This window comes from Liolophura sinensis, chromosome 12 (assembly GCF_032854445.1).
Source record: "Liolophura sinensis isolate JHLJ2023 chromosome 12, CUHK_Ljap_v2, whole genome shotgun sequence".
NCBI classification, from domain to species: Eukaryota; Metazoa; Mollusca; class Polyplacophora; order Chitonida; family Chitonidae; genus Liolophura; species Liolophura sinensis.
In genome coordinates this window covers 10279048-10291680 of record NC_088306.1, presented here as the reverse complement: position 1 = coordinate 10291680, position 12633 = coordinate 10279048, and the positions used below count along the sequence as shown (strand labels likewise).

General features: G+C 38.6%; 1 protein-coding gene across 3 annotated transcripts in view; it reads left to right on the top strand.

The window, feature by feature from the left end:
* The first annotated feature begins 1629 nt into the window (after positions 1-1629).
* The window catches only part of LOC135479048 (uncharacterized), a 38408-nt gene continuing 27404 nt past the window's right edge, over positions 1630-12633 (top strand). The window contains exons 1-3 of one of the 3 annotated variants that reach the window (XM_064758760.1): positions 1630-1736; positions 2108-2273; positions 11127-11206. The gene's annotated coding sequence lies outside the window, so the exon portion shown is untranslated. The remainder of the gene's footprint in view (positions 1737-2107; positions 2274-11126; positions 11207-12633) is intronic. The other 2 variants (XM_064758763.1, XM_064758761.1) reach the window with 2 other exon arrangements.

The window sequence follows — 12633 nt, the reverse complement described above, 5'->3', positions numbered from 1 at the left end:
GGGCAGAGCCAGGGGGAAATCCACGACCATCCGCAGGTTTCTGGAAGACCTTCCCACTTACGACCGGAGAGGAAGCCACCATGAGCTGGGCTTGAACTTACAACGACCGCATTGGTGAGAGGCTCCTGGGTCATTAGGCTGCGCTAGCGCGCTAACCAACTGAGCCACAGAAGCCCCAAATTGGGGGAAATGTACATTGAGTGCATGAAAAGCAAGGAACATGAAAAACCTGTTGTCTGTCACAGAATATACATGCCTAACATGTGGTTCTGTACATTAAAGAGACACAGACGAGACAGGACCCTTGGGCCGGTTTCATGAAGCATAGGCCTACTTAGTGCTAAGTAGCCCTTAGCTAAGTGCACTTTATAACATACGTCGTCATGGTTTTACAGGCCAAACTTAAGTTCAGCGAGCTTCATGAAACTGACCCCAGTTTCGCAAAGCGGCGCACGACATATTTTTATCGTGCATTTGTCATACGATATTTTTTTACGTAACTATTACCGTATCATTGTGCTGTATATTCCATTATCGTACATGTACATGTTTGTGAAACAGTATTGTTGAAATTTGGGCAGCTCTGGCTGATACTGAGTGGCCTCAGTAACACTGTGTGTGAGACTGCGAAACTTCTCCATACTGGAATTCACGTGCTTGTATTTATTTATTTATTTATTTATTTATTTATTTGATTGGTGTTTTAAGCGGTACACAAGAATATTTCTCTTATGTGACGGCGGCCAGCATTATGGTGAGAAGAAACCGGGCACAGCCCTACGTGCGCGTAATCTTACTATGTAACGTTGTGAAAATACGTGTTGGCAAAGCCGCTACCAAACACACTCGCTGATAAGTCTTGATAGCTGATAGTGTATGCGGGGCGGTCTGTCAGCAACATGCGGATGGTCGTGGGTTTCCCCCGGGCTCTGCCTGGGCTCCTCCTACCTTAATGCTGGCCGCCGTCGTATAAGTGAAATATTCTTGAGTACACCAAACGCCAATTAAATAAATATGAATAAAATGATAGCTGATATTAATTCATATCACTGAGTCTGTTTAGAAAATCCAGGACCTCCTTAACATTGCAGTGGTTAGCATTTTAGCGCGGCACCCTGGCCCGGGAGCCTCCCACCAATGTGGTCGCTATGAGTTCGTCCTCATGCTGGCTTCCTCTCGTGTCGTGCTTGGGAAGGTCTGCAGCAACTTGTCGATGGTCGTTGGTTTCCCCCGGGGCTCTATCCCGTTTCCGCCTTTCATAACATCCTTTAATACGGCTTAAAACACCAACCAAATTAATAAATAAGTATTAAGCACACCAGAGCACAAAATCAAAAAAATAAGCCATCGACATTATCTAATTCTTACATTTACACGTTGCTGCTGAGTTCTTCCGTTCTCGCTCGATTGTAGCCTCGTTTTCGTCATTCTCCCTTAGTCAATGAGATCGCGTCCTGTCCTTGATTGGATTTACATCAAGGGAGTTTGTCAGCTATTTCAGAGGGAGGCGGTTTGAAAAAGAAATTGCTACAAGACCTAGTTCTAAAGTATTGTCGTGATAGAAATCCGGGCCATCGGTAGACATATGTGTGGGCAACTACACACATGTACACAATAAGTGCCGGTGTACCTGGTGTGGCACATCCGTATACATTTGTAACTGAATGAGAATGACTGGGGCAGCTTTCAGTGCGACAACAGTTGGAGTTATACAAAATGGTTAATTGGATCTGCGCGTGAGTAATATTCTTAACAACAAGTTTTACATAATGTATATTAGCGTATGAGCTCATTCCGTGTATTGCAGTCTATCTCAGTAAAAACGGCCACAGTGACGTCACAAACTAAATGAGCGTTATATCCATTACTCATTTCGATTGAACACAACAACTAAATTTAGGTGATCTCGCACAAATCGGCGCTTGGTAGCGACTGCCCTTGTATCCGCACAGAGTGCTTACGAAGCTCGTAAAACTCGGCATAAATCGGGCATGGGAGTGTCACTGTGTGACAGGTATAGGACCCCTGATACCGGCAGGTAAGGGTGTTCTCTAGCACCCGTCTCATATAACCGTCACAGATTTCCCCGCTTGTATATTTTATCCAGGATTAGCCGGTATCACACAGTGTGTGGTGAGAACGTTTCGGGTATCGCTTAACCTCTCTCACTCCTTTACTTACCAAGTTCAGGCGAGTTTAACTGGACAGTAGGATTAATTTAATCGTGGGATAGGCTGGACAATCTACCTGTCCGCAGCATCACAAGCATACAGGTGAGTAAACCTAAGCATACATATTAATACAGGCATACTAACTACTTACGCTACATAAAATAAGTCTATACTTAAATAAAACTTAAATATGTCGCCATGATGTGAATATTGACACAAAACTTAAAAATTAAACATCGATTTGAAAGTGTCACATTTCCTTCGTCACCACTGCAATGTGATGCATTAGGGTTTGTTCAAAACCCGGAGTAAAAAGGGTTTTAAATAGTTCCTTTATAACTGATGATTTCTGTTTGCATTGTTTAGGTTTTAATAATTAGGTATAGGTGCGTATATGCTTTACACTAATGCAACGGTATATGTAATACAAATGTGTCGCTGAAGGTCTTACTTAGCGTATCCACATGTCAATTAATAAATAGATTTATGTATATAATATGGGCACGTACAAAATTATACATATGTTACGATGTCAGTAATTAGGTTTGCCTTTTGCTAACTTGTTACATGTCTGTAACATTTACACTAGTTTTGTCTCCTGATAATCTTAAGCCTTGGTAAAATCGAGTCTTGGCTCCAAAAAAAGTGCCTGTCGGTCTATGCGTGTTTTTCTGTCTGTTATGTTTGAACATACAGACCTGCACGTATTTTTTCGTGTCCTTGTAAATACATGAGTTTCGTTGTCTCTCTACTTACCTAGACCACACTGACCCACATTGAATGTATACATGTCAATGATAAGGTAAACAGGGAAGCGCATCGACAAATACTCTCATAGACAAATAGTTACAAGTGACCGGAAGTCTGCCCCACATGCCGGTCGTCTGCTCATTGCGGACGTTTGAGGGCGAGATAATAAAATTGTCTACCCTCTACATTCCATAAATGTACTGCGTCATAATGGATTCAAAAACACAAATAGATAAATTGTTTATTCATTGTGTTCTCCAAACTGTATTTGCAAGTCGACACTTCATGTCGTTCTTTCGTATCGATATTAAAGTTCATTTTATTACAAAGCTGTCACAGAAGCTCTGCTGGAAGCCATGCCGTATTCGTTATATAATTTAGTATTATTCTCCCTTCCCAGGGTCTATACCGCTATAGCTGGGAATCTAAAACTTTAGAATATGATAGGTAAACGTTATTCCCAGAGACCAAAAATGAATAATGTAGGTCACGTGGTTTACGGCCATGTTGGGTTACAATCAAATGAGACCCGAATTTTCTAAACTTCAAGTCACACCGCATATCATTATTATTTTTTTACGCTGTCAAACAGATTTGAACCTGAATTGGCTGAATCAATTTTGTGACTGGATCACAAATCTTGGTGGTTATGTCAGAGTATTTTGTTTCAAAATACCCAAGACAAGGGATAGAAAGTATGTTGAATGGGTTTCTTCAATATGTAAATTAGGTAATTTTAGTTAGGCAACTTATACAATTTTCAAGGTCACAATGAAAATGTGGTAAAGTAGGTCACATTAAAATTTAAGTTAGTTGAACGACAAATTTACAAATGTATACGATATATTGATGTCTGGGGGTCAGGGGGTGGGGAGATCGAGGATACAGTACACCCGATAAAAACCATGTAGTGTCTTACCCACATAACCTTACCCAACAGATACTGATCTATGTCACTCGGCTTGGCGGCCATGTTGAATTTATATGAAGACCACTGGAGGACATTGTTCTTCAGAATCACTAAACCTATTTAGCTGAAATTTAATACACCGATAGAACCAGTACCGCTAAATGCAGGGTACAAATCCTGCATATCTTGAAAACTGTAGAAACATACTAATTACCGATATTTGTGATGTGAATAAAATATATGACCAAAATATTTGATTTATAACAAAAGCAGTCATATAACGTAGGCCTAACCTCCTGGTCACGGTTCCCTCCTTTCTTTTTTCATCGAAGTATGCTTTTTGCGAAAAGGGCAATTAAATCAAAAAAGTTGCAATTTTCCGATGTTCGCAAGTCACAGAAAACATTTTTCTTCAAAGTAAACTAAATGAAAGTTCTGTATATGTATAAATAAAGTTTGAGTGTTCATACTTGTTCAACTGTATTAGCATACCTTGAGGGTCTAGTGGCTCTGAGACGTGTACAAAATAGATTTCACAAATATGCAAATTAGTCTATGGTCGATGGAACCACCGCTTCGCTACTTTTAGCTATATTTCCTATTGTGTTGCTGATTGCAATCGGTATGTAGAAACTGCAGCTGTAAGGTTAAAAATTAGTAAAAATGGTTACGACAGTCTCATACAAATCTTAGACCTACTGTCTGAATGACAATTTACATGCAGTACAATAGACTGACAGGCAACATTCCAAACGTTCAAAGATTTGGAGAAATGTTTTGTTACAGATTTGACCTTCAAATATACACTAAACATGCAGATACCTGTCTTGTGCTGAGGAATGATATTTGATAACGAGATAACGCATTTCACGTGTGTTTATTTATTTATTTAATTGGTGTTTTACACCCTACTGAAGAATATTTCACTTATAAGAAGGCGACCAGCTTTATAGTGGGAGGAAACCGGACAGAGCCCGGGTGAAACGCAAGACCATCAACTGGTAGCAGTTGCTGAGAGGAAGCCAGCATAATCTGGACTTCACATCGACCGCATTGGTGAATGGCTCTTGGGCTCTGCGCACCGCTGGCCTTCTGATCTCCTTGACTAAGTGTTAAGATCTTCAAATGTTACGATCCAAACATAATATTTGGTTACAAAACTGTTATAACAATTATAATGTGAAAAGCATTATGAAGGTGCGGGACAAAACCCCTACAAATGTTTTGACATTAACATAGTGTTACGTCACAAGACCTACAATAAGACCTACGACGAGACCTACAATAAGACCTAGAATAAGACCTTTAATAAGACCAAAAAGACCTTCAATAAGACCTACAACAAAGCCTTCAACTAGGCCTTCAATAGATTTAAAATAAGACCTTAAAAAAGACCTACAATAAGATCTTGAATAACACCTAGAAAAAGACCTTTAATAAGACCTACAATAGACCTAAAATAAGACCTTCATTAAGAACTGTAATAAGACCTTCAATAAGACCTACAATAAGACATACGACGAGACCTACAATAAGACCTAGAATAAGACCTTTAATAAGACCAGAAAGACCTTCAGTAATACCGAAAATAAGACCTACAACAAAGCCTTCAACTAGACCTTCAATAAGACCTAAAATAAGACCTTAAAAAAGACCTACAATAGGATCTTGAATAACACCTACAAAAGACCTTTAATAAGACATACAATAAGGCCTAAAATAAGACCTTCATTAAGAACTGTAATCAGATCTACAATAAGACCTAAAATAAGATCTTGAATAAACCTAAAATAATACCTTGAATAAGACCTACAATTAGATCTTGAATAACATCTCCAATAAGACCTAGAATAAGACCTTCAATAAGATCTACAGTAAGATCTACACTATAACCTACAATAAGACCTTCATCAAGACCTAAAATAAGATCTTGAATAGGACCTACAATAACATCTTGAATAAGACCTTCAGTAAGACCTACAATAAGACCTTCAATAAGACCTAAAATGAGACCTTCAATAAGACCTAAAATGAGACCTTCAATAAGACCTAAAATAAGACCTTCAATAAGATCTTCAATAAGACCTACAATGAAACTTTCAACAAGACCTTCAATAAGACTTAAAATGAGATCTTCAAAAAAGCCTTCAATAAGACCTTCAATAAGACCTACAATGGGGCTTTCAATAAGACCTTCAATAAGACCTACAATAAGACCTTCAATAAAACCTACAATAAGACCTTCAATAAGACCTACAATGAGAATTTCAACAAGACTTTCAATAAGACCTAAGATAAGACTTTCAATAAGACCTAGAATAAGACCTTCAATAAGACCTACAATGAGACCTACAATATGACCTTCAACAAGACTTTTAATAAGGCTTTTAATAAGACCTACAATAAGACCTATATTAAAATCTACAATAAGACCTCGAATAAGACCTACAATGAGACCACCTGTTTTGGCATTAAGATAGTGTTACGTCAGAAGACCTTCAATAAGACCTACCATAAGACCTACAATAAAATCTACAATGACACGTACAATAAGACCTTCAACAAGACCTTCAAGAAGACCTTGAATAAGACTTTGAATAAGACCCACATTAAAATCTATAATAAGACCTTGAATAAGGCCTACAATGATACCAATGATTAAACCTTCACTAAGCGGTACAATAAGACCTACAATAAAATCTCCAATAAGCCCTACCATAAGACCTAACACCTTCCATAAAGCCTTCAATAACACCTAAAATAAGACCTTGAATAAGACCTACAGTAAGACCTTCAATAAGACCTACAACAAGATCTAAAACAAGACTTTCAATAAGACCTCGAGCAGTGGAAATCCGTCCTGTAACAAGGAGGCACATTACACGTGCATTCACTGTAAGGACACTGTCGTCATTTGAAAATTGTTAAATACGATGTTAAGCCTTAAGTACTCACTCACTCACCCAATAAGACCTTCAACGAAGCCTCCCATAAGACCTTCAACAAGATCTTCCATAAGCTTCGATAAAACCTAGAATAAGACCTTCAACAAGACTTTCAACAAAACCTATAATAAACCATCAATAAGACCATGAGCAGTGGAAATCCGTCCTGCAACAAGGAGGGACATTACACGTACATGCACTCTAAGGACTCCTTCGTGGTCATATGAAGATTGTTAAGTGTGACGTTAAACCCTAAGCTCTCACTCACTCACTCAATAAGACCTAGAGTAAGATCTAGAATAAAACTTTTCAATTCGACCCTAAAATTAGACCTTCAATGATACCTTCTGTAAGACTTTCAAAAAGGCCTTCACTAATGCCCAGAATAAGACCTTCAATAAGACCTAGAATATGACCTGGAAAGAGGATAATTAATACAAGAGAGATGTATATCCACAGAAACATACTCTGACCTCTCGACCTTTATTGTCACGCGAGTAACGTCAAGTCAATTCACGCTAACGGTTTATTCCAAGCACGCCGTGTTCTTGCATGCCGAGTTTCTAACGTGATGACGCTGCATTTCCAACCAACACGGGTCTCGGGGTGTTTGGAGAAGACGCCGGTCGAAAAGTCACGCCCCCAACCTGGGGCTTATCCTCTGATGTAACTTTAAGGTCACAACCGTTAGCTCTCAACTCAACCGAGACGACATCTTCACTCCACGTGCCTGTGAGGTTAAACCTTTGCTTCAAGGGGAAAAACATTAAAACGAAGTAAAACTGCTAAAAACAAGTATCTGAAAATGCCTTCAATTACATTTTTAACTTTTTTCTTCACTGAATTCTTTAATGTATATTTATGCAGTCAAATATTTGGATTGTAGGGTGGGGATTGTAAGGTGATGATTGCAAGGTGGGGATTGTAAGCCGGGGATTGTAAGGTGGGGATTATGTGCAATCTTAACAATCTGTGATGATAATGACGTCATATTCTATCTCTACAACAGAAGTTGTATGCCAGTGTCGCGTATTTATGCACAACTATAAACTACATGAGTAAAGCTCACCAGACTTTTAGTCTACAAGGTGTAGAAAAGGTTGTGTGGCGTCACTGACAACATGCATTATTCATACGATACATAAAACCCGTATTAAAGGTAAAGAAAGTAACAACGTGAAGTAATTATCAGATGTAAAAGTTTGGATTCCACGGTGGTCTTTTTTGACAATATTGGGATAAGCGAGGTCACATCAGGTGTTTCCCACATAACACAAACAGCTTGTTAGATTTCATCAATACAAATGCATATACATACAGATTTATGAATGCATTCTCCGCATAAACATTTAATCAAGGTATTTTGAGAAAAAAAAATGTGAATGTGATGTCATTGATACCCTCTGGTTCAGTATGGGCCCAGATGAAACTGATGTTTTTAAACCATTTTGCTCGGCTGGAAAAAATTTTTAAAATAAACCGAACTGTTTTCTTGGACAGCTTTTAAGTGGCCTTTGATATGATATATACTTCATTTTAGTGTTTTCTTTGTGTTTAAAGTCTAAACATTTGATTACCCTAAATTTTGCGTAAATAAATCTCGTACAGGTATGTTCAGATACAACTAATGCTAAGTTCATTTTATTGTTACTTTCCTATAAATCACTATATTAAAAGCTCGAGAAGGATTACATCAAGCCCAGTATAAACCCATATAACCTCCGTGACCCTCGCTAAACAAACTTTCCTCCATGCAGCCCTTTTATAGGCTCTTTAGTGTCGATTAGTTGTCGTATAGGTGTAGTCCTCTTTAACCTGAGGATGATTCCACGAAACCATTTCTGACTTAAATCAAAACTTGATATATGATCCTAAGGCTTATTTTTGGCCGTTGAAAATTGAAATTTTGTCCCCCTCATCAATGTTATCTAAAGAAAAGCGTGTCAAAATTTCAACTTCCAGTATCAAAAAAATAAGCATCGTAAGTCAAACATAGTTTTTTGGAATCGGCCCCTGAACTAGGGAATGTGTAAGCATCTTACGCTCTAAATATCTGATACATATATTTCTAGGGCCGCTTCGGTGGCTTAATGTTTAGAGCGTCCGCCTCGAAGTCGGGAGACCTGGGATCAAACACGGGTTGGGCATACTAAAGATTTTAAAACTGGTACATGTTGTTGCCTAGATTGGTGAGAGGTTAGAGCAAGGAAACGTGACTGGTTGGCCTGCTTTCAGTTTACGTGATTGGGTGGTTTGTCATGTCTGATGTCTTCGACATGGTAATTCAATGACGACAGCACTTTGGCGGCATATACTCCCGCTAACACACTTAATGACTCCTCGTCGTCACATTATTGAAAAATTGTTAAGTACGACCTAAAACACCCAGCATCCATACATACACATACATATATTTCTATTCGACCTTCACGGACTAAGAGTTTGGATGAAGTACCTAGAATATGAACTGTCTTCTCTACATCACTGCGATTATCGATTAGGAACGACCCTTCAGGCATGGTTTACGAGTGGTATACGAATGTCAGACTTGACCCTCAGGTTTACGTGAGGCACTGCACATGTAAATCATTTAACATTAATGTGACTTATGCAGTCTAGGGGTTATACAGTGTCATATGGGCTAGAACATAAGACAGTCTGAAATGACTAACATTTTATTCATCCGCACTACGATCCGTGTTGTTTAGGTGCAGTAGGTGCATCCGGTTTTAAGCAACATATTCTTGAGTCATCACATTTTTTTTATTTTCAAAGTCTTATTATAGACACACAAATCTTACAAGGTCCACACTACAGGTTTCATCACAGGTAAGTTTCATTGCAGCTAACATTTTGATGCTCAACATTAAGTAAAACCTGGTAATTACGCTAAGAATTTTCACGGTAAACACAAGCAGTTAATCCGAAAAATGAAATCATATAATAGCTATCCATTCATTACACTAAGAAAGTTAATTTGTTAATTTTAACAGAACGTCTGTTGCCTGAGTGACTCCAGAATGTATTCTGTTATTATAACATATTGATATTCATATTCAACATAATAACCTGTCATTGGAATAGAATATTTATGTTGAATTATTAAAACATGGGTGTTATATTCAACAGATCAGTCTGCTGCAATACCAATCAAGCATTCTAACATCACTCAGACAACAGGCTTCTGTTAAAATTAACAGGTTATGTTTTTTTTTTCAGTGTATTCTTGTTGATGACGTCATCAAAATGGTGAAATACTGAGGAAATACTGCATTAACACTACACACGTTTTACGAAACCATTAAACTGATAAATATGGCCTAACGGTCATCTGATGACTCTCATATATTGCTTTACCTTCTTTTTGTTTGTTTTTTTTTATGGTTTTTTTATCCCCACCAGATGAATGTGCTTACATGTAAAAATGTAGGCTTACACTAGACGCCGTGAATGGCACAGATCAGCCCAAAATAATAGTGTTTCTGTATTTATCTATTTGATTGGTGTTTTTACGTTGTACTCAAGAATATTTCACTTATACCACAGCGGCCGGCATTATCAAAGTAATGGCAACATTAGTATATAATATGAACTGTAGACAGGCCTACCCTACAAATGGGACAGTCTTTATGTGCGTGAGTGTGTATTCAGCACCCGTTGGTGAAAATGCTGATGCACTGATCGCGCATGTCACGTGCTTGACATAACAGCCCACCGGCATGCTGCTCAAAATAACACCAATACATCACGTACATGTGCATTTCTTTGTCAGCATATTTAAGATCTGCTTTAAATGCTACTTGTGCTGTACATATACAATGTGTGTGTCGCTTAAGGGGATATGCGCAGATATTTGAGATCAGCCCCATTGCTTTCTCGTCCTTTACGAACTGTGTGCTTGAATATTGGTAGGCTCACATAACACTGTTTTCAGACATTTCGTCTGCCTGGCATGTCTTACCTGTATCTGATACAAAGCTTTTCAGGTCATTCAGGGCATATCTTATAGCTTATCTCTGTTTACAGGTGAATTACTGGGGATCATTTAAGCGCTGCGCTGGTAGGTGGGACATCAACGGGGGGCCGCCAGTTGGCCTTTAGACCACAGGTTCGAATACATGCAGCTCCGACTGGCCCGGCTGCGGCCTTACGTCTGGAGGTTTCTTATGTACTTGGTAGTGGTCGGTGTTTTTTCAATGAGCGCGACCGCCCATTCTTCTGTTATAAATTTTTAAATCTCATCATCATCGTCACATTTGAAATATTCCAGTTTCATTTTACGAACATATAATAATAGTAATACAAAAAAAGACATGCAAAGTGCTAAATATGGTCGCGATGTCTTTTCAGATAGTTGCATCCCTGGCCAGACATGAGACGGATCAGCGTGTTGTGGTTGGCGGTTGTTTTGTCAGCAGCACCCTGTACAGGTTTGTGTATTCACGTGTTTAACAGTTGTGTATATATGTGACCCACAAGTCTGGCGACTCACAACGTTTGCACAAGTAGGACATCCGGGCAATAAGTGGTAATATACCCGAAGTCTCATTCAATCAGTCATGTTTTGACCTCCGTGTCAAATATTTTGTAAAAAGCGCATGTACTTTTTTGTTGCTTTATGTATTTTGTTGAAGTGTCCGAGTGTATCTGACAAATATCGGTGCACTGTCAGCATGCACGTATTTTATTCATTTCGATCTACTATGCACTTACTACCTGTCCAGTACTCTCATACTTTATATTTCTGAGATTACTCTACGTGTTCTACATTTCATACCTGTCGTGGTACACCTTCATGCACTTGACACCTATCCTATTAGTATTATCTAATACTGGTATTAAGTCAGATTATTTTGGGATTAAGTACAAAATTGAAAACTTGGTGTAAATTTAAATTTGATATTAAGTTTTAAAACAGTTTTGAATAACCTCAAGCAGTACGTGTATGAACTTCATACATTTCGGTGTACTCTTCATACATTTCGGTGCACTCTTCGCACATCGTAACCTACTTTATGCTCTTGAGTGTAGTCTCCGCATGTAATTTCTGCCTGTCGCGGTACACTGTTTGTACTGTACAGATTTCCATGCAATGTAGTCGTCTATGTACTTCATTCATTTCGATGTACTCTCAGCATGGTTCTCAGAACTTTTTTCTCAGTTTTCTATTTTTTTGTTTTTATAAAGAGTGATACCTTGTCACATTCCGTTTATTTCGCTTTACCTACATTCGCCATTCGCAACGTTGTCATAAGACATGACTTAGTGTATCTAAGCAAATATTCACCAGAACAGCATTCACGAAGAGGTTTAGCAGGTTGAATAAGTACAATTCTCTTGTGACGGAGTGTCCGAAATCTATGGAACTCTGCTTCATAACTGTGTCTAATTTCCCTTAACCTCGGGGCTGGGGGCCGTGTCTTTATCATGTTGAATTAGATCCTATCGTCTGATATATGAACAGGTGCAATCAAAAAGCGGATCAAACTGAAATACATATTTAGCTTGGCGACTGCATTTAAACAGCGTAATACTAGACTTCCGCGTGGACCATCCCTCGCCTCTTTTCAGCCTTCATTGAAAACTGTTGACTGCTTTTCTTTGCACGACTCCGTCCTAATTTCTTTCTTCATATATACTCTCTTAATATGTATTTTCTTAGTTCTTTGGTAGATTGTGTTTAGCGTTGTTTTTGAAATTGGCCCCGTGATTGTTTCCCCGGAACGTCCATTTTGATTCATTTCTTTGATTTATTTGATTGGTGTTTGACGCTGCACCTTTACGACGGTGGCCAACATTTCAGTGCGAGAAGTCAGGACAGAACGTCTTATGTTGTGTGGTGTCTTCTGTGTTTTGT